Source organism: Aythya ferina, assembly GCF_964211825.1.
Source record: "Aythya ferina genome assembly, chromosome: 1".
In the NCBI taxonomy this organism is placed as follows: Eukaryota; Metazoa; Chordata; class Aves; order Anseriformes; family Anatidae; genus Aythya; species Aythya ferina.
In genome coordinates, this window is record NC_140296.1 from 32297279 (window position 1) to 32322538 (window position 25260).

General features: G+C 44.5%; 1 protein-coding gene across 3 annotated transcripts in view; it reads left to right on the forward strand.

The window, feature by feature from the left end:
• The window catches only part of ELF1 (E74 like ETS transcription factor 1), a 74276-nt gene that overhangs the window by 179 nt on the left and 48837 nt on the right, over nt 1-25260 (forward strand). The window contains exon 1 of one of the 3 annotated variants that reach the window (XM_084510088.1): nt 21119-21263. The exons of 1 other annotated variant lie outside the window; for it this stretch is intronic. The gene's annotated coding sequence lies outside the window, so the exon portion shown is untranslated. Of the gene's footprint in view, nt 1-21118; nt 21264-21417; nt 21536-25260 lie in introns of those variants that run through there. One more of the 3 variants, XM_084510091.1, reaches the window with a different exon arrangement.

Genomic DNA, 25260 nt, shown 5'->3' on the forward strand with positions numbered 1-25260 from the left:
GGCACCCGGGGCCGCGGGTTCGAGCCCCGCCGCCGCTGTTTTGGGAGGGGGTCGCCGGCCCCTTCCCCGCGACCCCCTGGCAACTTTTGGTGGAGTTTGGGGTGCAGAAGAGGGTGGGTGCTGGCTTCTCCTCCTTCTTCTTCCTCCTCCTCCTCTTCGTCGTCCTGCTCGCCCCGCCGCCGCCCTGCTGGCAGCCTCGCCCCGCCGCCCTGGGGCTCGCCTGTTGGGTGCCCCCCTCGGCCGCTGCTTTCCTTCCCTCCGCTAAAAGTCGTCCCACTTCTGCCTCCTGCCCTCTCGATACTCTGCGAAGTGTTGCCCAACGCCGCTGCGAGACCAACAAAATAAATAAAAAATAATAATGCATCGGCTGCAGCTGGCGATGTATGCTGCTGAGGGCGGAGGGGAAGCCTGGGCAGTGAGTCATGAATTTAAAAGGCCCTCTGCTTGTTTATTGCAAAAAAAAAAAAAAATAAAACAGGCGGGTGGCGAATTCAACATGTGGGTAATAAACGGGGAAATTAAAAAAAAGTGACTAAATTCCTAATAAAAATGATTAAACGGGGGGTAGCAGCGCATTCCTCCCTGCCCCCAGCTTGCTGCCGTAAGAGGAGGGGGGAAGTAATTTTGCTTTTTTTTTTTTCCCTGAAGGGGAGGGCTTGCGGTCAGGCTGTCATAGCTGACTGCAGGAGTTATGCGTTTGTCAGCATTTCCATTAGAAGTGTACTTTTTATGTAGTTTACAACTTGGTTATAAAAATATGCGCTGGGTTGAAACTTGGTCAACGGCCTCTTCTCCAGAAACGTCTTTGAGGCAAACTTTGGGACAGTCCTGCTTAGATGTGAAGTGGAAATCTGTGGAAAATACGGGATTTTGTGTTTCGCTGAACTCTAAAACTTCGCTGCTCACGCACGTAAATGCATTTACAGCTGTTAGCCCGAACTCGGTTTGTGTTTTATTTTTTATTTTTTTTCCATGCCAAGTATGCTGAGTGAGGGAAGGGTTTAAAGGCTCGGCCTCTGCAGGCTTTGGGGTCGCTGTTAGGGCCTCAATTAGCTCAATGGAGGCTTGATGAAACCTCTTAACGGAGGCCATGGGGGCATCGTGAGGTGCCCACCTTCAGAGGTGTCACGGGGCATCCACAGAGCTCAGGCAGCCTGATGAGTTGTAGCAGCGCTTTGAAAGCCCCAAAGCTGTGGACAAGACACCAGTGTTAAACTAAAAGCAGAATACGGTAACTTTGCTACCGAAGCTCTGTGGGATTTTTTTAATATTTTTAAATTTTTACTCTGTCTGTTCAGTTGCCGTGTCTGAAACGGGGAAGGAGCGCGGTGTTTAAGAGGCTTCGTTTGTATACCTCTGTACGTATGCATCCTGATGCTGTGAAACGTGCCTGCCACCCAGTGGATGCAGCTGATCTGTGTACACTATATTCTATACATTTACTCCCTCTCCTCTGCAAGTTTGCAAAGTGATGTGCTCAGGAGCTGTCGGGTGCCATGCTGCATGGGCCCTGTGCTCCAGGATGCCATTTGAGGTGAGGTGACCCGCCGCTGCTTTTCCAGCTCTGGGGCTGAGCCAGGGGGTATCGGCTGGTGGCAGCAGCACGCTGACCCCTCAGCTGGGCAGAAGTCAGCAGATACGATGGGTGGATGAGGCAGGTGATGACATAAAGAGGTAGAAGCATCATCCTGCCTAAGATAACTGGAGAACGGGATTCTGTGGCCCCTGCTGTTCCCGTAGGATTTCCACCTGAACTTTCCATTTTCTGACGCGGGCCATTTGTTTTTCTGGATGCCTGAGCTGAGTCTTGAGTCTGATCTGCAGTCATGCTGAACTCACCGATCTGGAACAAAAGTCAATGACTGTTTGTTCTCAGCATGCAGAAAATGTTTAGCAGGACTAAGCATGGTGGAAATGCAAGTCTACATCATCAGAATTGCTCTCTCAGTGTCTGCAGCTTTTTACTTGATTTTTTTTTTTTTTTTTCATATCTGAGTTTCCTGTCTTCAGAAAATTGTGGATCAGTGTCCTTTATGGATTACTGCAGTGATAAGAGTCATTGAAGAACCTGGGAGAAAAGAATTCATCCGTCCTCTGGTCTGATGGTGCGGATATGCTCTGAAGGACAAGGGCAAAAAGAGAATTTGCATGTTAATTATAACAAAGCTTCTGTCAGGAAGAAAATGTGACCAGGTCAGTCACAATTACAGGCTGACCTCCATGCATACGAGCACTAGGAGACAGTTTTAATTACCATTGCTCAGTTCTAATAAGGCCTCAATTCTACAGTGCTAATCACGTGTTTTTTTTTTTTAAAAAAACTGCTTTTACTGTGTCATTTCCTAGGTTTTCTTCCCCTTAGGAAAAGATAAGATAAGCAGCTAGGCAGCCTGGGGCAGTGCATGTGTGTTCGTGTCCTCCCTCAGCTGGGTTACTGCTGTAACACACGAGACTCGTCCGAGCTCTCCATCGAGCAGGACCCACAGTGGTCGGTCCTGGCTGCGTGTCGGCCAGCAGGAGAGGATCTGTCATGCTCTGCCAGTTTCTTTCGCAGCTGTCTGCAGGCAGGGAGCGAATGGCCAGGCTCAGAAATCCTGGGCTGTGTCCCAGACTCCAGAGGAGAGCGTGCCGTTGGGATCTCGCATTTTCCTGCTCTGTCTGCGCCCCTCATGTGCCATTGCTTGTCTCAGTCCTTTGACTCGTTCTCACGCTGTCTCCTTGTATCTGCCTTCCTTTTCTCCTCCTCCTTTGCTTCTGTACGTCCCATCTCCCTGTTTTCAGTCTCCTTGCACAGAAAGTTGCATTCCTACACCAGCCCCCTTGTATTTTTTTTTTCTTTCTTCTTAGTCTCAGGTCATTCTGTGCCCATTTTTTCTCCCTCACCTTCTTGTTTTTGCTGTGGAGGGAGCCTTACTCATCAGTTTTTCTGCCACCCTCTCATGTCATTCCTTGCCCTCTATGGTTCTTGCATGAAGCATCTTCCTTGGTCCTTCTCTGTGGTCCTCTACAGCCCCGTATTGCTGTGAAGACCCACGGGACAAGACACTGAAAGGGCAGGAGAAACAGGGCTCCAGCTCTCATCCCAAGTGCCTGGCATCTTTTTGGCCTCAGCTGACCATTACATGGACAGTCTGGAGCCTGCTCCCGCTCCATGCCTTTGAAGACTCTTATCTGAGCTGCAGCCTTTTCCTGGGCAGGAGCTGGCAGAAAAGTTGCTGAGTGCTTGTGGGGATGACCTATGGGGACTGATGGGCGTGAGGAGTTGTGACAAATGTGGATGTGGCCTAGTGAGCATCTACTGAAAATGCATAATTTGTCTTCAGTAGTTTGACCAAATGTGTGTGGATTTTTCATGGAGGCAGCAAAAGGCAGCATACCTTTGGTAGAGCAGCTCAAGCCCTCATGTCAATTTTCAGATCTGTTACCCGAAGCTGAAAGAGCACTATAACCTTTTAATGAGTTCACCAGCGTTTTCTGTTAGTACTGAAAGACAGTGTTTTCCCCAGTCTTGTTCTGAAAAACAGCTGAAGTATTTTGGCTGAGGTTTTCTAATCTCTGTCTACTCAGTTCTTTCTACACCCCTCCCTCAGAAGCAACCTCTACAGCACATGGAACAAAATTTAGCCTGAGGCAGACATTCAACTTGGAAAATTTCAACCCAAACAGTCCAAGTCTGGCCAAGTTACAAGCAGCTGAAAGCAGCATCTTGCATTAGAAGTCTTCAGTAACCGCCTAACAGGCAGTGCTACAAGCTTCACCAATACCAGTGTAAGTTTATGTGCTTTTAAGCACACTGCTCAACTGTAATACTAATCAATAGCTCACCCAGCTGACTAATTGGCACCCGGTTGATTTTTTTATTTTATTTTATTTTTTTTTTTAATAGACTAAAACTTTTCAGTCAATTGTACAAACGCTTTTACTTACTCGTATTACTCATTGTTGTTTTCCTGGCTGAAAAATTGCAAACTTTAACATGGAGCCCCTGAAATAAATAAGAAGCTGCGGCTGACTGGTTCTGAATCTTTCAGAATGACTTAACAATTGTTAAAGACCAATTTACAGTAGAACTGGAGCAAATTGCTTCCCAGAGTTTTGAATTGTAGAAAACCACATCTCCCGAATTCCTAAGCTATTCATCAGCTGTTCAGCTGTAGCAGGCTCACCCTATATTGTGTCCCTGATATATCTATTAACTTTGCAGCGAAGTGTGAGTTGAAAACAATCGTGCCATGGAGTCACTGTGGAATAAATACCACAAACATTGGCAAAGTTGCTTCATAAATCTTAGTTTAGAGAGCAACTTAGGTGTGGCTTTCTTCTGCGTGCGTGCAGCTGTTTCTTGTGGGGTCCCCCAGGGACTGGGTCTTGGTGCAATGCTGTTGAATACCATTCTATTCACAGTTTTTGCAATGACATCTCATCTTTACTCATAGATGATATACAGGTTTGTACACACACAAGGTACAGGTTATTAGCGCAGTGTACTCCAAATCACATTTTTAACTGGTTCCCATCCAGCAGAATGCGTTGTTCGTGCAGCCAGCCACTAAGGAATGAGGAATGCAGTTACACCAGCAGGATGGGAGGCTGTCTGCAAACTGGTAATTTGAAAGAAGGTTTAAGAATTTGTGTGGATAATCATCTCGCCGGGAGTTTTCATTGTAATCCTGTCAACGAAGTGTGATCTTTGGCTACACAGCAATAAAAATAGTGCATAGGAATGGGAAGGGACACGGCATGAGTAAGATCACTGGAATTCTGAGTCTGCGTCCGGTGTCGCTGTTCACATGAGGAAGGATGTGAAATATTAGTAGGAGCACGGCAACAAAAGTGTTCCAGGGTTTAAAAAAGAAGCTTTATAATGCAGTTTATCAGTTCAGAGGAAACTGAGAGGTGAAATGATGCCTGTATATGTCTTACATATGCATAAGGAAATTACATGATAGTTATTTGACCCTGTTGAGACATCCAACATGTCTGGGAGCTGGAGTTGGGTGTGTTGTGTCATGAAATAATAAGTAGCAACGAGAGTAATTACTCATTTTAATGAGTTTAATGTTGCTGGGAGTGTTTAAAATGAGATAACGTTCACTATTCAAAGAAGTGCTTTGGGTTGGTTTTATGGGGCACTTTGTTAGTGCATGTAGAAAGGGAAAGGACTGTGCTCTGCTCACCTGTGCTCTTCACGAGATCAAGAATACAAGATTATTCATAGTGCTGTCAGTGCATTGTAGCACCTGTTGCTACGGTGGACATTACGGTAAAACGGCACGCTCCAGAAGTTGGCCAGTTTTCTCTTGGTTCAGGAGGACCACTTTTTTTTTTTTTTTTTTTTGATGCCTAATTTCACTTCTGGGATTATGATGGAAGATTGTATACTTTTTGCTTTCCTCAAGAGCATTAACATCTGGTTGCAGCCGGAGACAGGATTTTGGTTACTCACCTTCCTCACCTACTGCTCTCTGTCAGTACAGAGAATCCTCTCATATTCACAGGTTGGTCTACCTCCTTTCTTCGCTCAGCAGTCAAGGAAGATGGCTATATTTAGGGATGGAGAAATTTCCTCTACCTTTTAGCAGATAAGGCATTGTTCACCATTTACAACTGACCTACTGTAAATGTAATGCTCACAGTACCCTGAAGCCCACCCTGCCCTTAATTACCTCGCTGTCCTTTGGACAAGCCTCTCCTGCTGCCAGATCTCCTGCTGCAAGCAGACGGGTGTGCTGGAGACGAGGACGTGGGCATGTGTGCATGTGGCTTGGCAAGCTAGCAGGACCAGCAGTCGCTAAAACAACAGAAGTTATGGTGGTGAATTAATTTCGTAACCTGAAACACACGATGGGCTGCTCAAATCAAGTCGAAGTATTACTTACCAAGTTTCTTTTCAGACAGCTTCGTGCTAAAGCTAAAGGTTTAATTTGGCCTGGGAATTGCACTTGAGCCTAGATAGTTATGAGATGATGTTTTATAATTCCATAGCTCGTACTTTTTAATATAACAAACACTTTTTTTTTTCCCTCTGGCAGCTGAACCAGAGTAAATATACTTCAATACTTGAAGTATTTCTTTCCTTAGAAAATTTATTTTATTATACCCTACTATAGGGTAAATGGTACATAAAAGCATGCCAAGATCTGACTTTCCATATTTCACACGATGGTCTTAATTTGATCTTTTTCATTCACACTTTCAAATATCCTCTGAAAATTTTAAGGTAACTAATTGCACTTTCTGTACACAATGACATCACTGGAAGGTTTCCTATTGAGAATAACTGAAACTTGAGAAGCCTAAGTTCTTGTAAATCATTATCTCTAGACTTGTCAAAAACATGCATACGAGTATTTCTGCTTATTTGGATATACTTAAGCACCAAAGTACTTGTCTCAAATGTGATTTCTAAAACATTTTCCTCAGCTGCTGTACTGAGATGTGTGTGTTTGGGAAAAGAATATGAATACAGTCTTCTAGGGTTTGGCTCTTGCGCCTATTGCTACGTTCATTGAAGTTAATGATTATGCCCTATTGGCTTTGAGTATATACAGAACCTAATTCACTAATAAAGTGCAAATAAGGTTGGAAGTTTTCAGTTTAGAGTTCTAATTAGGTTATTTCATAAATTCCTTCTTGGAAAACGGCAACCAAAGCATCAAAAGTAAATTTTGAATCCTACTGTATTATTCCAGTAGTTTGTTATAAATTGGGTCATTATGGAGATGATTATGAGTATCACCATGTGGTGCCTGTTTTGAAAGTGTATTCATGGGTTACAGTTTGCTATCTCTTGACGTCTTATTGTTAAGTGACTTATGTCGGTCTGAAGGGGATATCAAATCTGAATATAAAATTTATAAAGAGGCAAGATGCATAACTATATAATCTGTATACCTAGAAGCACAAACTGTGTGCTTGTAGGATAATTACGCACCCAGATAACCAAATTAAAAAGGAATAGTAGTAGGACTGAGTTGTTTGCAAGGTTTGTTTTTTCCTCCCTTCATCAGTGCTGCATATAACTGTAATCAAGGTAGTTAAAAGTTTGGTGTTTTTATTAAATGTGTTATTCTGTACCTGTCACGTGTGGACTTCCCGCTCCGTCTATCATCTGGTACATCTGTGGCCAGTGAAGACAATTCTGCCTGCTCCATAGGATTAGTTTGATTTCCTTGCTTTGTTTTTACACATATATTGTTATTTCTTTTTTTGTTCTTAAAATGGACTATTTCAGATTCACCTGTGTATTCTGTGCACTGATATTCTTGTCTCTTTTCTCCATTAATATCATAGTGACATTAAGCAGTTAGTATCTCAAGTACCTGGTCATACAGGCATTGATGAAATTTAATGAGGTGTTTCAATTTGCTTGACCTTGTTCTGCAACTCGTTTATGCCTAATGTATTCAAGTAGGAAACTCAGCATGCCGAGTCCTGGTTGAAAGTTGCTCACAAGGCAGCTGCTGCTGCTGCAGCTTCCCTTTCAACGTCTGGTGCTGCTCGGAGAGAAGCTGCTGCATTGTCATTTTAAGAAGCTCATGCATTAATCATGCATTGGTTATTTTGGGGGTGTGCTTGGGGTATTTGGAGGTAGTCACAAGAAGTTTGGTTTTCTGCCTTGAGAAGTGGAAGCGCTGGTGGGAAAGTTACAGGATTCTGCACCCTGCTGCAGATCTTCGGGGACATTTTTTTGGCAAGGGGGATTGGATAGCATCCAGGCATCTGTTCTTTGTTCTTTGTTTTTTGTTAAGAGATGCTGTGTAAGTGTGGAAATTCAGTGAGCAATGGCAAGGTCTTTCAATGTTGATCACGAGAATGACAGCAGATGCATCTGTTTTGCAGGAAACCGAAAGAGCCCACTTTGTCAACAGTTTAAATTACTGAAGAGGCGATAAGGTTATGCTACCCGCTGGCATAGGATTTGCTGTGTTTTTTTTTTTTTTTTTTTTTTTTTAAAGATATATGACAGAGGAAGGGGCACTGTGGGTAAAAGGACAGCAAAACTAGCCAGAAAATGGATAGAGACAGTACTAAGCATTCATATACTGCTGTAGGAGCACTGATAATGAAGTGTGGCGATCACAATCATCGCTGGTAGACGAGCGCAACAGAAGTGAAGCCGCTACGGAGCTCCAGAAGCAAATCCAGCCTGTAGACGCTTCAGCAGTACCTTCTCCAGACAGAAATGTTGCCTCCGAAATATGATGATGTTGCAAATTGGCTTTCAGTCAGCTCTTGTACAGCTCTTCTGCTTGCTCTTCCCCTGCAGGAGAGAAACATCATGAAGTGGGACAGCACCACCAAACAAAATGGCTGACGTATAGTCAGTGTGGGTCTCCGCTGGAGACAGTTGTCTTCTAAGTTGATGTTGGGCAGGAAAAGGCACTAACTTCTTCACCATGGCCACCATCACTCTTGCTGAGGGTTTGCACAGAGGGGAACAAGGCTGAGGCCTAAATACGAAGTATGGGACTCATAGTCAAGATGCCATTTACTGTGGTGACCCAGCACTGCCATAGCTGCAGGGGCCACTGCTGTCTTCAGTCACTCACTCCTGCCAGACTGGCCAGATCACTGTGGGGATCCTTCTATTTCTGCCAAAACAATCCGTTTTACCTACGTGGTTTAAACGGTTAATTTGTGTTAGTTGCAGTGGGCTGAGGAACTTAGGAGCCAAAGCTGACGTAGGTTCTGGTAAATACACTGAGATGCTGCTGGGGGGTGGGCTGAGGAAGTTGGTGGTGTCTTAGTGGAAGTAGTAGAAAAAAACAACACAATTACTAAGACTTTTTAAATTCAGTTTTCGAATATTAATATTACATGGTAGTGAAACTTTACTGCTGTTACAGAGGTATTCTTTTAATGAAGGAATGATCTGGCTTCTGACCATAAATATACTGCAGGCAAGATGTTGAGAGCCAGAACTGTAAACCTTTTTTTTTTTTTTTTTTCTTCACCAATGACCATTTGTGAAAATTATCCAGGACACTTCTATTGATGTGAAATGTTTTTCATTTCTGGTGATCAAATTCACTGGTATATTTTTATCGTTGATTTTCTTTCGGAGTGAGTATGATTGCATCATATTATGTACCATGTCCTAGGTAAATTATTGCATAGCATGCTTTGTGGGGGGGGAGGAGTGTTGTTTGCTTAAGAGGTCTTCCTATTTTATTTTATTTTTGAGAAGACATTAACTTTTGCAGGTGTTGTATTTTCTCCCTCAGAAATAAAAGCTTCATCAGAAATGCAAGTTTGTGGTGTGTCACTTCTGTCATTACTGTGTGACTGACAGCTGGAAAAGGTCAAATCGTATGAGCGGCTGTTATTGTATTAGCCCCTCATCTTTCTTTAAGTAGTTTTTTTTTTTTCTTTCCCTAAATCTGTACGTTAGCTTTAAACTACTTGTTTAATGCTTTCCTGAAGGAAAAAAAAAAAAAAAAAAGGTACTTATACAAGGAATTAATTGCCTTTATGGATATATAGTGATACACGCTTCATATGTTTTAAGACTCAAACTAGGTTCCAGGTCCTATGTATTTGTCTCAGCACCTGTTGAGCATGTTACTTTCTGAATTCTCTAATCCTGTAGGGCTTATGTATTCTCCCTTCTCTTATCTCCATATTGTTGACAAGAAGTTTAGCAACACTAAATATTGTTAGAGACTGCTTAGTTCTTTGGAGCTTTTTGTTTACGATGTGTGGTGGACAGGCATGTAAAAACTTAGTTTGTTTTTGAGGTGTAAAATGATCTGTCACGTATGTTCAGATTTAACTTTCTATTCTGCATATTTTATTATCAAACTGAGCAGTAGTGGTACGGGTGTTTCAACAGCCACAAGTGTTTGTGCAGGGGTGGTTTGAGGGTGAAGGTACGTAGTTCTGGTTCTTTTGTGTTGCAGTCATTCTGCAAGTGCAAATGCAGTGCTTTAGCAAAGGAAGCTATTCTAAAAGGGAAATATTAGGAACAATACTGAATCTGCGGGCTGTGTTAAAGAAACCGGGCGGCTGCTAGGAAAAGGTGGCTTTACGAACACTAACTGGCACTCCTTTGGATGTGTGCTCCTTCTTTCTTATCCAGACAGGTTTCTAAATCATATTACCATATTCTTTTATTTTTTTAGTAAACTGAAGACAAGTAGAAATAAAAACCTGTGATGGTTTTTTTTTTTTTGGTCATTCTGGGGAATGCCCTTTCTTGGGATTGCTTGTTTTATCTGCTAGAAAAAGGCACTGCTAACCAGTACCAGAAATGCAGATAAGTACATTACAGCTCTCTGTGGTTTCTGGCTGGAATGTGGTCGCAGCTTGAAGTCAGGCATCTCCATGCATTTGCTGTGTGGAGCCACTGCACCTCCATCTTCTTTATTCTGAAATATATCTTGGATGTTCAGATGCACAAGGAATAGTGACTAATGCTGGGAATGAACAAAAACTGGGTAAATCAATTTAGGAAGGAAAGGAAGTAGATTAAGGTAGATCCAGAGTAGTTTTCTCCTTCTAACTGGCAGGACGTGAGCCAGAGAAATGAGATACAGAAGAAACTGTGAATAGCCCTGCTGATAAAACAGAGATAATCTGAACTGCTACAGAATAGCTGGGAGCTGGGTCACTGTGTGCAGAAGAAGGCTGAATGGACTTCATTACCCGTAGTGTAAGGATTTGGGGGGGAAGAGTCCTTTTCAAGAACAAAATGTTAGCTTTTACTAAGCAGGAGGAATACAGACACAAATCTGAATGCTGCTACCAAATAACACTGCAGAACAGTCATATGTAGGTAGATTTCTTTTCCTCTCCTTTCCTTTCCCCTAAATGTTACGATATACGCATGGTGTTGTTTTGAGGACACCTTAAGCATGGATAGGCATTTTTTTTCATGAAGTAGGTGAATAATCAGATTTCCTAAGTCAGGGATTGCAATCAGTGAAGCACTAGAGTGTTCCAGTTAGGTATGAATGACCAAGAGCTCAAGCTCAACATCTCCCGAGTCCTTTTAGTTGGTCCACAGGGCTCGCTTTGCTGTGGTTTCCAGATGGGGGGGAAGAACCTGATGAATGCTGCAGGAGCCAATTGTGGTTGTTAACTTGGGGTCCAGTGCTGGTGATCAGACCCAAGAGGAAGACAGTGGGGAAACTGGGGCAACAAGGTCCCTTCAACACAGGTGAAGTGACCTGTTTGTTGCCTTAGCTGGGACTGCAAGAATGGCTGTTCTGTGCAGGTATCGTTTTCAGTCACGAGGGGTGTGGGAGAGGAAATTAAGTAACCTGCCACCAGATCCATTTTATCTCATTAGTGATGGGATATTTTTTTCCAAGAGGTTTCTAAATCTCTGTACCTTCGTCGATTAAACAAAAAATGAAAGTGATGGATCATCAGAAGATACCTTTCGGGGGCTTGTCCAGGCACACCTTGCAAAAGTTTCTGCTCTGCTCAGAGCCAAACAGAGAAGATGGTGTGGGTGATGTCGGATGACGTCTGAAAGGAGCTTCATAACAAGACTGAGTGCACCAAGATGTAAAGAGAGTGAAACAGAGAAGCTAAAGGTGGCCAACTGTGGGGTTTCAGATTAACTGAGGGGTGTTCGTCAGACCTCCTTATAATTCCTTTGCAGTGTTTTCTTTCTGCATATGGCTTCCCAGTACTCTGGGTTATATACAGCCATATACTGTGTGTGCATATAAATAATATCTATATGTACAACCTATTTAATAAGCTGGAAAAAAATCTTGATGCTCAGGGCTAAAGATGTTAATCAGTTTGTAGTGGTATATTTACTTCTACCATAGCTATGTTCTGCTTATTTCTCTGTTTGCTTTATAATCACATATTGACATTATCTTAAGTGTGTTACTCTTCAGGTATGGTTTAGTTTTGGCTTTATTCTCTCAAGCCTCTCTTGGACTGAGGGTTGACAACGTTTGCATAGAAACAAACCTTTACTCGTCCAACTTGAAAGAGAGGATTTCATCTTGTATTTTGACCTTTCCTATAAAATTCAGTAACTTGACTTAGGGGATATTTCGAATGCAGCATCTAATGAAGTCATGAGTGGGACCCTCTCATCTTCTCCATTCATGGAATAAACCTCACCTACCACAAGTCTTCTCATTCACAAATACTGGCACCCAAAAAACAATGAGGAAAACTGACTTCACTGCGTTTTCTGACTATGCTATTTTGGATATAAGGGTAAGGGGAATGGCCTTGGATTAGTAAGTGTCATTGCCTTTTTTTTTAAAGCTTGTGTGGTTGTGCCAATATTGATGTTCTGCAGGGTGGAAGGCTGATGTGTGAAGCGGTGAGAGCCTGGTTATAATTTTCTGTAGCTAAGTGGAACTAGCAAGGAAAAGGCAATATATTTACAGATTGTATTATCAACACCCCCCACGCACACACACAGACGCATCGCAGAGTAGAGAAGCGTGGAGGAAAACAATCCTTGAGTCAGGACAACCACTCCGTGATTGTATGTACTTTCCCCCCCTCTTCTATTTTGTTTTGTCTATTTAGATTAAAAGGTCTTCACTGTAGTATTTTTGCCCTGCAGATCTGTAATGGCCCCAGCCCCTCCTCGCCCAGTGGCATCCCATCGCAACACCTGCAGGCATCCAGCTACAATTTCACCTGAAAAAAATGTAAATGTGAATCGTTTGATGACACCGATGGCTTTGCAGTAGGAGGTGTTGGGCCTGGTGGTGTTTTTCCTGTTTGCTACGTGGGCTGCTAGTTGACATTTCATGGTACAAGTGAATTTTCCAATGTGTTGTATAATTTTGTTTCATAATTCCTGTCCCTCCAGATCTGACTGCTGCCAAAATGTGCACATACGATATACACATGTAGCTCCGAAAACAAACACTTGCTGAATAATGGCTCTTTCTTGACTAGTCTGGGTGAAAATCGCTGTGTTTTCAGAAGGCGGAGTCAAACCCTGGGGTCAAACTCTCTTAGATGTAGGGTGTTTGGGATCTGCTTTCTTCATTTGGGATTTTCATTTGGGAAAGCATCGGTCTGCTGCAAGCAATTAAGGATTAGCAATAAAGGAATTAAAGGATGTTTGTTTAGAGCTTGTTTAGGGCAGTTAGTTTTCTTGTAGAACAGCGTAGCAGAGAGAAAGCTGCTCCGAACTTGTACAAAGTAGCAAATGTTCAACAGGCCTGGGGGTGTGCAATTAATCTAAAACAAAAATAATACAGAAAAAGTCATTTTCTTTACCCTTTCCCTTTCCTGAGTGAGATCATCGACTGCCTCAAGAAAAGCTCTTTTAATTACTTGGAATATTAAAATTAAATTAGTCTGCTACTCTTCACTAGTGGTTGAAATCTGGGAAGGTTTCTGTGACCATAGTCGCAATTGGTGTCTTTCTGTCTGATTCTCAAAGCTGGAAAACATTACTAAAGTGTCTAAAAAGGGGAACACGAAGTGAGATTTCAAGAAATAAGTTGGGCACAGGAAAGCAGTGGATGAAACTTTGCATTTGGGCTACCAGCCTAGGATCTGAGTGCTCTGCTGTCTAATGTAGGTCTCACCAGTCCCTTGATGGGAGAGGGAGTTAAAATCTTTCCAGTGTGGCTAGCTCCAGCTTTTTTTTCCTCAAAGCTGGGGAGCCCTCCGTAAGTGAAGGACAAAATGGGTTCTAAGGTGAAACGTGAACACAGAGATGCTGAATTTCCAGTATCGGACTAAAATAATAATCACTAATATATACATAGTGATTGTATAGTGCTTTGGACGGAGCATTGAGGATACTAAGTGTTTTCTAAGTCTTGGGGAAATGACAGACTGCTCAAGGAGATTGCTGAGCTCCTTCCATTAAGTAAATGACCTCGGTTAGTGGAAAGCAGGAGAAAAATGCCATGTATGAAATCATGCCTGCTGTAATATCCTCTCGTTCTCTTAGCCTCTGGTGCCTGATGTTGTTTTCGTGGCCCCCTGAACCACAGGGTAAAGACAGATGATTCCTGTGAGGCTTTTGGAAAAGACTTAGTGGGAGTAGCAATTTTCTTTGAAGCTAGGCCTATACGTATGCATGCAGTAGTGTCTTCTAGGATACATCTGCTTGTCACACCTCATGTTTATGGGCAAAGGACCAAAAGAGGTGAAGATTTGGTGTCTTAGAGAGATCCACAGAACTGTAATCTGTGATTTCTTTTAGGACAGCTCACCAGGACAAAGATCAGCGTGGAGACGCGGCTTGTGTTTGTGCAAGCAGCTTGAAATTTAGCCGCGAGATCACAGGGTTGTCCTTCCAGCTGTCAGTCCCCCTTATCTGTAGCCCAAGCTCCCTGATACCCCCCCTTTTTCTTTCCTGTAATCTCCATTTTTTTTTCCCCTTGTCTCTTCTCCATGATTCATGTATGCATCAGTTGACTAATGGACCATGTATTTGGGCAGGTAAGGCAGCCGCTAAAAGTATCGATCGCTTCCTGAATGAGTGCGTGAGCGGCTCATGTTTCTGGCTAACTGGTCTTTAATAGCCAGCCCTCCACCTGAATGAGCTGCAATGGAAAATGTATTTATTTAAACGAGCTTAATTTTTTATTTTTATTTTTTGCTTGTGGTGGTGGTGTTTTGTTTTTTTTTCCTCCTGCCTCTCCAAGTTAGCCCTCTTATCTTTCCCCACTAATTAGAGCAGCTGGACAAGCGGTAATAAACACACTTTCCTTTCCTTTGTGCTCGTATCCTGAGTGGTGCCAAAATACTCTCTTGTGCTCTCATCTGGGCATATTTATGGAGCTTCTAAAAATCGACGTGTATCAAGATTTCCTTTTTTTCTGTAAACGAGGCCTGCATCTGAACCGGGAGCCCGCCCAAGCGTGTGAGGTAGGCGGCATGGCCGGCCTGGGGCTGCGGGGCCAAAAGGACGACGAAAATCGGATGGGAAGCCAACAGTTTTTTCGTCTGACTGGAGCCGTGGAAAATGTTGTCCCTACGTGTGCATGTGCTGGATGCCGTCTGTTATTGTCTGAAACACAAATGTGCATAAATAATTGCGTGGTGCTGGTTCGAGGTATCAACAGCCATTTCCTGCAGCGCGGCTGACTTTCTGGGGCTGCGCCGTCTCCGCAGCCTAACTCCCCAGCCTTTAAAAAAGAAAAAAATGAAAGAAAAGAGGAAAAAAAAATAAAATAAAGGCAGCTGCAAAAGCACAGCATTGGGCCCGGAGTTGTCCAGCGAGAGGGCGGTGTCTGGCTGCTCTCCCTTAGGAGAGAGCTTGGTGGGGAACATGGCGATCCCTCCCCCTGGCTGCTCTGGCTGTATAAAGGCCAAACAATAATAGTAATGCGAACGTCGTCCTGCTCGAACTTCTGTGCCGATCTGTGAGCCTGTCTCAGGCTACACCGAATATTTTGTCCATGAATAACAACATTCCTTGCATAGAAACTTTTTTTTTCAGCTCGAAGCTTCATTCTTGATTTGATTTTTCTACTGATAAATATAGACGTGAAAAAAAAATCCAGTGTTCACGGCGGATTTTTTTTTTCCTAATGTGTGTTTATTATTCATGAATGTGTTGCAACATCCAAAAATGTAACGAGTGACTCACAGTTCGAGAAGAGAAAAAATATAGCTTTTTAATGAGGACTCCTCAGTGGGCTGCAGACTGTCCCAGTTAAGAGGCCGCAGTTTGATTGTATCAAACTCATCCAGTCCTTGCTCATCCAGTCCAGAACCATACGTTTGCAAATAGTTGGTTTTATTTTTTTGTATTATTATTTATTTTGGTGTAAGAAAGGAGAAAAAAAAAAAAACAAGGAAAAAAAAAAAAAACAACAATAAAGGCTAAGTTTACTGTTATCGGTGTAATAACATCTCTTGTAGTTGTAATAGTTGCAGGATCTTATAGTTGTAGATAAGAGGTTTGTATTCGTATAAATTATCCTTGCAAGGACTCCTGAGCAAAGAGTACAACCCTGTTAAGGCAATAGACCTCTGAACGAGTGTAATAGTAGGGATCAGAATCTCAACTTGTGGGATGATCTACTGATCTATTTCAAGAATCAGTATTGTCTTTCAGGAAATACTGCTGCTTATTTTTTGGAAAATTGAACTTTTTCTTTCATTTGTACAGTTTTGAATTTTACCAGTCTCATTTCATGCTCAGTATCCTCTCACCTCTCTGTCCCTCTTGCCCAATAGGAGGAAACCCATATTTGCTTGAAAGCAAGGTGAGTGCAAACCCATAGAAATAGGTAGGTGACCTAATACTTGCCTTTCAAGCCGGCTGTATACACAGGTGATCGTTTCCTTTTGAATGCCATGGATCTAGCAGTCAGGATTGTATAGCTTTGTATAATCCTGAAGTAAATTTTTCAAGATTTTCCAGAGCTGTTACGCACACTGTCTGAGAATTCAGCATAAAAGCATGGCACTTCTGTGCCCTTGCGGTCCTCTTGGGACAGCCAGTAATTATTACCATGCAAAAATGAGGTCATTTTGGCTTTATTTATTGCAAATATTTAGCATTGAGGAGTCTTAGTGAGGCGTTCTGTATATTACGTGGCATTGCTGTTATGGTCTATAACTACATTTGAGTGTTGAGTAGAACGGCACCACCTTGAGTCTCCCACCTTGTTTCCACCTGTAGATTGAAACTGCGATTCCTGTCTGTTTTTTTCAGGGAGTAAGCTCTTCTAGATTTAAAAAAATAATAATAAATTCAGATGGAATTACCCAGTTATTTTCAAAAACACATTTCTCTGCCCATATATTTGTCAAGTCTTTCCATCAGTTGGCTTCTTTGTCGTATGGGCCATGATGGGACAGGGTCTAGAGACAGTATTTAAAGCTAAAAGGGCTATTGGTCTTTCTGGATCACTTTAGCATCCCCAAATGAAGGACTGGGAAGTGGTAAATTAGAAGTGAGTTGTGTTTTAGGATGTAACTGTCTTGTTCGTCTGTCTGACTGGGGTTAATAAGAATAGTAGATGACGCACAACGATTTCTCCTGGCTGCATTTGCAGATCATGATTTCATTCTTTGCTTCATGATTTCTGGGGATCTGAATTCCACTCAGAGAAGTAGTAAGGGTTGTAAATTTGTCCTCTCTATTTTGATGTCCTTGTTTTATTGTCTCATCTGTGGGTCTAAACATGTAACTTCCACCAAATCCATTGGCAGGTGTATTTTTAGGATGCTAAATGACTTCCAGTGCCCTTTTCGAAACAAATGCACAAATGGCATGAGGAGGGATGGTGAGACAGAATTGGATCAGTCTGAGAGTCACCGGTTTAAGTGGTGTGGTTGTCCCTCCTCCCTGCCTGGATCATCCCCTGGATAACACGCCTCTTTTTTTTTTTTTTTCAGCCAACGTGCAATCCTGTGATTCTTAGGGTGAAAAACCCTATTGCTCAGCCAGCCTAGCAGGGTGCTTCGCTACCACCCACGAAAGGGAGGTCCTCTGCCTTTTGCTGGCAGTGCTCGCTCATCGCAGCCCTTTCAGAGCTGATTCAACTCGCTAACCGCACAGAGAGCTGCTGATGCTCCCCACCCACCTCGGTCAGCTTTCTGCCACGTTCACGTGTCAAAGCAGGTCACTGGAAGGTTTAAGGGGTACCACGCGGACCCGAACCAGAGCAGGGAGAGGACGGGGGGAGAGAAAAGTGTGGTCGGGGTTTGTAGAGGAGTGTCAGAGAGAAGCTCGAGCGTGGCACTTGCGGCTGAGATGGGATCAGGAGCTATCTCGAGTCAGAGCTGTGTTTACTGCCTGGATTTTTGCAATTCTTCCCCTCCTGAGTCTGTTTATCAGTAGAAAGGAGGGCATAGCTGCATCTTAAAAAAACATTCTTAGAAATACTGAAAGGTAATGCTTCGTACCAGAGGCAAACCTGTAACCAAAGGAGGAAAGCACGAACTTAAAAGGGCAAGGAAAAGTGACTGTGCAAGTAGGTTGTCCTTGAGGCTTGCCATCTCTGAGATGTGACCTAGGAATACCTCAGAGGTGATCCAAGAAGGGTTTGTGCAAGGCTGTGCAAGGTCAGGGGTTTGCAGCTGTGTGGGATGTTGCTGTTCTGCTGGCGAAGGCAGCTGTCTTGCCACATTCGGTAGGAAACACTGGATGCAAACCTGGAGGTATAAAATGGATGAGGTTAAAGCTCTCTGGTGCTTGGTTGTGAATCCATTGCATTTGAAGCATTTCTCTCATCACTTCTGCAACTTGGGCTTAAATTTCTGGAGGCTTGGAGTTTCCTGACCACAGGGTTGCAAAAGACTCTTGTGTATTTTGAAAGATGACAGCATTTATTATCTGAAGGCTTCTGATCAGACGTAGGATGACCAGGTTACCTTCCCTCCCAGCCTGTGAGAACACCGGCCTGTCTAACACATGCTTTATTTACCACCACTTTCCATTTCCTACAATTCAGCTAAAGTTCAGGTGACCATTGCAGTGAGTCAGTGGCGTGTTTCCTCTCAAATTCATTGTGCTCTGTGCGCAGCCTGTACCAAAACATCACTGAACCATACCTTAAAGGGCACGTTAAGAACCGATAGCTGTGAGGACTGCGCTCTAGGCATCCAAAAACCCTGAGTTCTGATTTTCTCCTTTTGATTTGTGATGAAATTGCTGAACAGTGAACTTTTATATATCTGACATCTGTGGATAGGAACAAGTTACCTTGCAATCTCTTGATGCAATTTCTCCATCTGTAAATATTTGGGTCATTGTGCATTTGGCAGCGTTAGACTGAAACTGCTGTGGGTTTCTGTGTTTTTTGTGGCACCTGCTGCAGAGGGAGGTGCCAGTCCACAAGTCCCAACTACCGGGACAGAGAGACCACAGCACTAAAATGCTGGAGCAGTACCAGCACAGTTTCTTGGTGTAGATAAGGAGAGAGAAGGGTGCAAGAGTTGAGGTGCTAGCTGGAGTCTTCCCTTCAGCCTGAAGAAGTCCCCTTCAGCACGTGTGGCTGTGGGAGCCGGGGCCAACGAAAGCTTGAGAATTTGATCACGCCGTATTTATTTATTTGTGCAGCCTTAACTTTTTTGGCGGGTTGGTTCCCCCGCGCGCTTCACTGCGCGGCTACGCAAATATTTGCGCGGGGAAACAGCGGGGGGAGTAGCTCGGTGTGAGCAACATGCAGCCGGGATGGAGGGGAAAAGCTGTTTGATTTGGCTTTGGCCACCCTGTTGGTCAGTGTCTAGCTATGTCTTTGGGGCAAATGGGGGTGTGAATTTCATAGAGATACTCATCACAGCAATGGGCAAGGTCACTTCTCTGAGCCAGGCTCATAATCAGAAAAAAACCTTATACAGTACGAGGGATGAACATCCACCTGCGTTATCTCTTGCTAAATATTTCTGCATTTTGTGTGAGCTTTTAAAAATATATATATTGCTTCCAGATTTAGCCTAGAAGCAGCAAAATGTTTGCATAGTTTGTGGTCATACATCACTCTGAATGATTTTTCTATTTGGTTGATTACCTGGATAAGACTCCTGCTTTTTTCTTTTCTTTTTTTTTTTTTTTTTCTTTCCCTGTAAAACATAACTATTAGACTTTCTTTAATAATTAAAATGGTGCTCTCCCCATGTCTGTGTTAGCGTCCTTGTAACTGCTGAGCAGCTGGGTCAGATTTCTCCCCTCAGAGCCCCATGATTTTAAAGTGCTAGAAACAAATGCTTTCAGAAGTAAGATTATATTAGAATGAAGCTGCTGGAGAGAGGGAAAAATGCATCTGTCACAAGTGGTGGAAAATATACAGTGACTAAAATAACGTTGTGGTGTTTCCTCCATGTGGTTTCTTTTTTCACCCGAGAAATACAAATGAAGACACATTTTGATAAAGAGCTGTAGTGAAGCTACGTGAGTGGTGACTTAAGTGGTGACTACTTGGTAAATCATAGAAGAAAAAAAAAAAAAACAACAAAAATGCTTCTGCTGCTCTGCTTGCTGTTGTTTTCTTCAAGTCTTCCTCTAAAGTAGGCTGCAAAGTAATGGGATAAAAAATGTTTGTTAAAATACCTGTGTATCTGTTCCTTACACAGTAAACTGGGAGCCACTTTTACCTTTGAGTGCCATGAAGATATCGTAGGGACTGAATTAATTGCAAGTAAAACTGGAATTTTCTTCTCAGTTACTGAACCTGTGCAGTAGTTGGAGATATTAATGTCCCTAAGACAATGAGTTTTGCTCAGTGAATCACCTGTTGGACTGATGTTTAATTATTACTAGGGGGTGTTTAATTACTGCAGCATTCACTCATATTTGGAGTTTTTTTCCATTTGATTGCTAGAGGCAGCTTAAGGCTTTTATGCCTGTCTTGGTACAAGTGTGCAAAGTCACCTCAGCTGCCTTCTTTCCTCTGGTTACCCCCTCCTGTCTGCACGGTTTGGGGTCTGTGCCATGCCATCCCCACGCTTTGTGGTCCTGAAGTGGCACATTGGACGCTGTCCTTCTGGAAATTAGCTTTGTAGTGGAAGTTGAATGCACTTGCCAGCCTACAAACCCTGCTTGTGCTTACCCTTCCCACCAGCGCAGGAGGGAAAGAAATCTGTCCTGACCTGTGCGCTTACTGTATCTATAAGCCCCATCCACAGCCCTCAAGTTGCCTTCCTCTGCATGTTGGGTGGCTTGGGGCTGGACTGTGTTGATCGGGTGCTTATTTAGAACCACATTTGGGTTAGGAAGATGGGGAGCATGCTGGAAATTCACTGAGATATTCTCACAAGCCCCAGCTGTTGAGGTGCTACAGGGGTGAGGAGCGTGTGGAAGTTCACTGAGATGCTCTCAAAAGCCTGAGGGATGTGGGTGCCATTGATCTCACTGAATTGGTGAAAAATGATGTGGGGACTGTGTCTCCCTGGGTGATTTGGGGTCCTCCCTAGGTTATATTTTTGGCGGGTGTAGTGTGAGCACTGTGGTGGGTGCCAAACAGAAGTGGCTGTGGGACATCTTGTACGTCATGAGGGTGGCTGAGGCAGGACGTGAGGCAAAGACATGGCCTTGGGGACAGGGACGGGCGAGCTGAGGTGCCAAAAAGGGCTTTGCCCTGGGGCCAGGACACATGTGGGGACCCAGCAGGGCACCGAGGCCGCACCTGCCCGGCGGGGCACAGCGGGCACCGGAGCCCGGGGTCGTCGCCGCCACCTGCGGGCCGAGCCCGGCCGTGAGGCGGCCGCCGCCCGGGGCGTGCCGAGCCGAGCTGAGCCGGGCCGAGCCCAGCCCGGCCCCGCGGTGAGTCACCGGCCGGGGCCCGGGCACCACTTCCCCCCCTTTCGGCAGGAGCCATTTTAAGTGCACGGAGGAGCTGCGGGGCGGCCCGGTACGTGCCGGGCTGGGCGCGGGGAGCGCTGCCAGCCCCGCCGAGGGGGGCCCGGGGGAGCTCCCCGCTGCCAGGGAGGGCTCCGGGGAGGGGGGGGGACGGGGGAGAAGCGGCGCTGGGGAGGGAGGGGAGCGCTGTGTGGAGGGACCGTGGTTGAGCGTGTCCCTTTTCGGTGTTTTCCAGCAGTTCGGGAAGTGTTGGTGTTTTTTTAGCAGCTCCTCGTCTGCCAGCACCTTTGCTCTGCCCCAACACGGGTCTCTGAGGGGCTGAAGGTGGGTCGCGCTCAACGCCCCGCTGCTTCTGCCCAAGCAGCCTCTGAGTGCTGCTTAAATAGCGCAGGCTAAATCCTGCCAGCCCTAAAAACGGGCAGGTGCTCGCTTTTCCCCTGGGAATTACTGGGAAGTGATGATAATGGGGATCACGCCTGTGGCAGAGGGACCGGGCACGTATAAAAATGGGGTTAGCGGTGGTGGAAGGCGAATGGGAAAGTCCCCGAGGCAGTTGTGCTGCGCCGAGTTACTTTTCAGCTTTCAGTGGAGGAAAAACACCTTGGTACTCTTTAATTATATACTTCTGGAGTCTTGTGGACGAAGGAGTGTTCCCACCTTGTTGGCAGCTGAGCAGAAATGGACGCTAAGATCTGTAGGAGCGTGGGTCGCGCAGGTAACTTCGGACCCCGTGTTTCAGCCTCTCAGTTGAGAAACGAAGCCAAACATCTTCTGGAAACGCAGTGCCAGGAGGCTCAAACTGGTAGGCAGAGAGGGGATACTTCCCCGTTTCGTTTGCTGCCCGCAGCCCGTATCTGACAGCGTAATGGAGGCTTGCTTAATGCTGTGACTGGTGACAGGGGAGGGAGGGAGAGAGCGCCCATGAAGTGGTCATGCTCGGGGTGAGAGCCTCTTATCGGAAGCCCTTCCCAGCCACCGCCTCTATCTTCCTTCTGCACCTTACCGTATGGTGTGTTGTCACTGTCTTTTGATTTTACGTTTTGCATTTTTTTTCTGTCGTAAAGAAACTTTTTTTTTTTTTTTTTTTTTTTTTTTTGTAAGGCCTTTGGGAGTTTTCTTGGTGCATTGTTTTGCTCTGACAAATCCACGGAGGAAACGATAAAGCTACAGAGGGACTGCTTGGGGAAAAAAAATGTTTTCAGTAGGAGGTAGAAGCTTACTGAAGAATTCTGTAACAGCTTTGCATCTCCCGTTTTTTTCATCATGAGTTTTATTTTCGGACCTTAGGACTGAGGTAACAACCGTCTGCCGCGCTCAAAGCCGACAGAGCGTGAGCCTCGCTTTCCTTACCTCTTTCCTCCGCTTCTTTTTTTTTTTTATTTTATTTTTTTTGTGTCCCGGACCCCATCAAGACAGCCAGCCTCGACGTTTCAGCTATCCAGCCCTAAGTCGGCTCCCAAGCCCCAGCTGCTTATCTTGGGCAGAGCTTATTTTCTGTGCGAAAGGGTGAGGAGCTGCCGCTGCTTTCCCTTCAGCAGGGCTTCGCGGAGGAGCAGCTCCTCTTTGAAGGCAAGGCTGCCATGTTCAGGCTGTCCTCTGCTGCCGGGCAAGGGCTATGCCAGGACTACGTTTGTTTCTGTCTCAGGAAAAAAAAAAAAAGAGAAACCCCTTTTCTCTCCCTCACCCCCCTCCCTTAGGCAGGGATCTTTCTATTTGGATTGGATTTGTGGCTGATGAGAGATGAGCCATGGGAGTGGTATCATAAGATGCCAATTAGCTTGGACGTTATTTCCAGGCCCATGCTTTTACAGAAATGCCTGTTTTCTGATGTGCTCTTTCTTTTTTTTTTTTTTTTTTCATCCGCTGACTAATAGAATTGCCAAGTCCATGATCTTGGCACTCAAACAAGAGAAGAGAAGGGAAAAAAAAAAAAAAAAACACAGATTTTAAGAATGTTGCTGGCCTAGTATAGCCTGATGTTTCAGTATTGCTACAAACTCATGCTTCGGTGGTGTTGTGCTTTCCTCTTCGGACACTTGTGTGCTTGAGAAAAATGCACGAGGTGTATCTATGCCTTTCTCTTTCTTTTCAGCAGAGCTGTGTTCAAGGGTGGGGACTACAGTTGACCTGTGCTAGGTGAGCTGCTAGCAAAGGCTCTGTAACATAAATTCAGGATTTACCCTTGTATCAGATAAGAAGCTTTGATCTCCAAAACAGCTTTCACTTCTTGCAAGTGTTACTAAAAGTTTCTCGGATTTCCCTGGCAGATTTTGTTGGTTTTGCTGACAGTTTTGGTAACTCTCTTGAGTTTTGTTGGGTGTGCGAAGAGCAGCAAGAACTTTCCTCTGGAGTGATTCAGTAGAGGAGTGGCAGGAGGTGGAGTTCATGCTTCCAGCCCTGGTTATGCCCCGCTCAGTGAGTGCCGAAACTTAGCGGCGATACCCCAGTGATTTACCCTCCTTATCCTCTTAATGCCACTGATGTGCTTTAGAGATTATTTGCCTTCTTAAATCTTATTTAAATGGTCCTTCCCAGATAAAGCGTTTGAGAGACTATACGTACTGAAATCGGAGGTCTTTTGCTTATCAAAAGTCTGCAGCAGCGATGTGAAATGCTCTGGACTTTCTCCTTCCCCTGACACGAAGGGGCTGAGCTCTGCAGGGGTAAAAATGGTTTGTTCTTCAGTATGGGCCTGGCTTCGGGCAAACCCCCCCGGCTGTGTCAGTCTGTGTGCTAACGGATCCCGTTAGATAGGGACTGAAGCTTATGCATGCTTACCTGGATGTGTTTTAGGCCTTAAATACCTCACAGCTGCCTTTAGGGATGGATTGTGCAGTCCTTTATCTGGCCTGAAGGAGATCGCTCACCTTGGCTCAGGGCTGACTTTGGGCTGGGTGAGGATCTTAATGTGGAGACGATGCCCATTTTGTTAGCCTCCGAGCTGCCTTCAGTTCTCAAAAAGGGATGCACAACCCTTTTTTCATGTATCGTGGAGAAATTTTGTACAGCTCAGCTAATGTGCTAGGAATAAGGATCCCAAATACATAGGTTGGAAACTGTGGGAAAGAGTTGCTTTTAGATGGATTGAATGTCACTGTTTGCTTCTATAATTAGTTTTAGGCTATTTCCAGAACACCCTATATTTAGCTAATCATCAACATTTCTGTGTGAATATACCGGATACATATATTTTTGTGTTTTGAAGGGCATGTTTTGCACTTCTTGAGTGGTTACTGTTAACGCACTGTCTCCTGACTTTGTCTGAGAGCTTCTTTCACGTTTACCTAATTTGTCTTCTTGCGTGGTGGTGGTTTGACTTCTGAAGTGAGCTCAGTAGAAATGTTTTGCCATACGAGACTTTTTCAGAATGGAAGAAGGGGGGTGAGCTGCATGCAAACTGCGTCAGCTCTTGAAAGAAAAAGAGCACATTAATACATACTGTGGCTGCACATACAGTTTCAGCAGTCTCTGTGTTTTGCTAGAATTCCTGATGTTTCTCACGGGGTATTTTGGCCCTTCGTGAAACCGGCAGGTTGGGAGAAAGCTCCTTTGCTTTCACAAGCGTTGTATCAAGTCACTTGTGCTGTTCCCCGGTTCCCAGTTATCGCAGTGTTTGTTCAGTTTTATATTGCAGCCGGGGAAAGAAACGGCAACGTGCGGTTGTGAAACTACGGTTACGACTTGTGATACCTAGGGCTGACCACTGTCAGGGGATTAATGTTTAACCTGCTCTTCCACCGAGACTCAATTTCAAGTTAAAAGCAAGCTGACCAGGGTGCTGTTCGGTTTCTCCTCTGTCTGTGTGCCCCACTAGATAGTTTTGGAGCTAGCGAGCGGTTTCCCAAGGCTGTGATGGCACGGTTTGTTTTTAGGGGACATTGTCTCTCCAAGCAGAAGACCCTCTGAGGAACAGCATTCTTGAAAGCCGTACCTTGAAGGCACTAGGACTTGGACGTTGCCTGCTGAAGGCAGAATCTGGCCTAGGAATATCAGTGGGAGGTGGTTTGTTAACGTTACCCACCCCCTTGCTCTTGGTAGGTTTGCTGTTC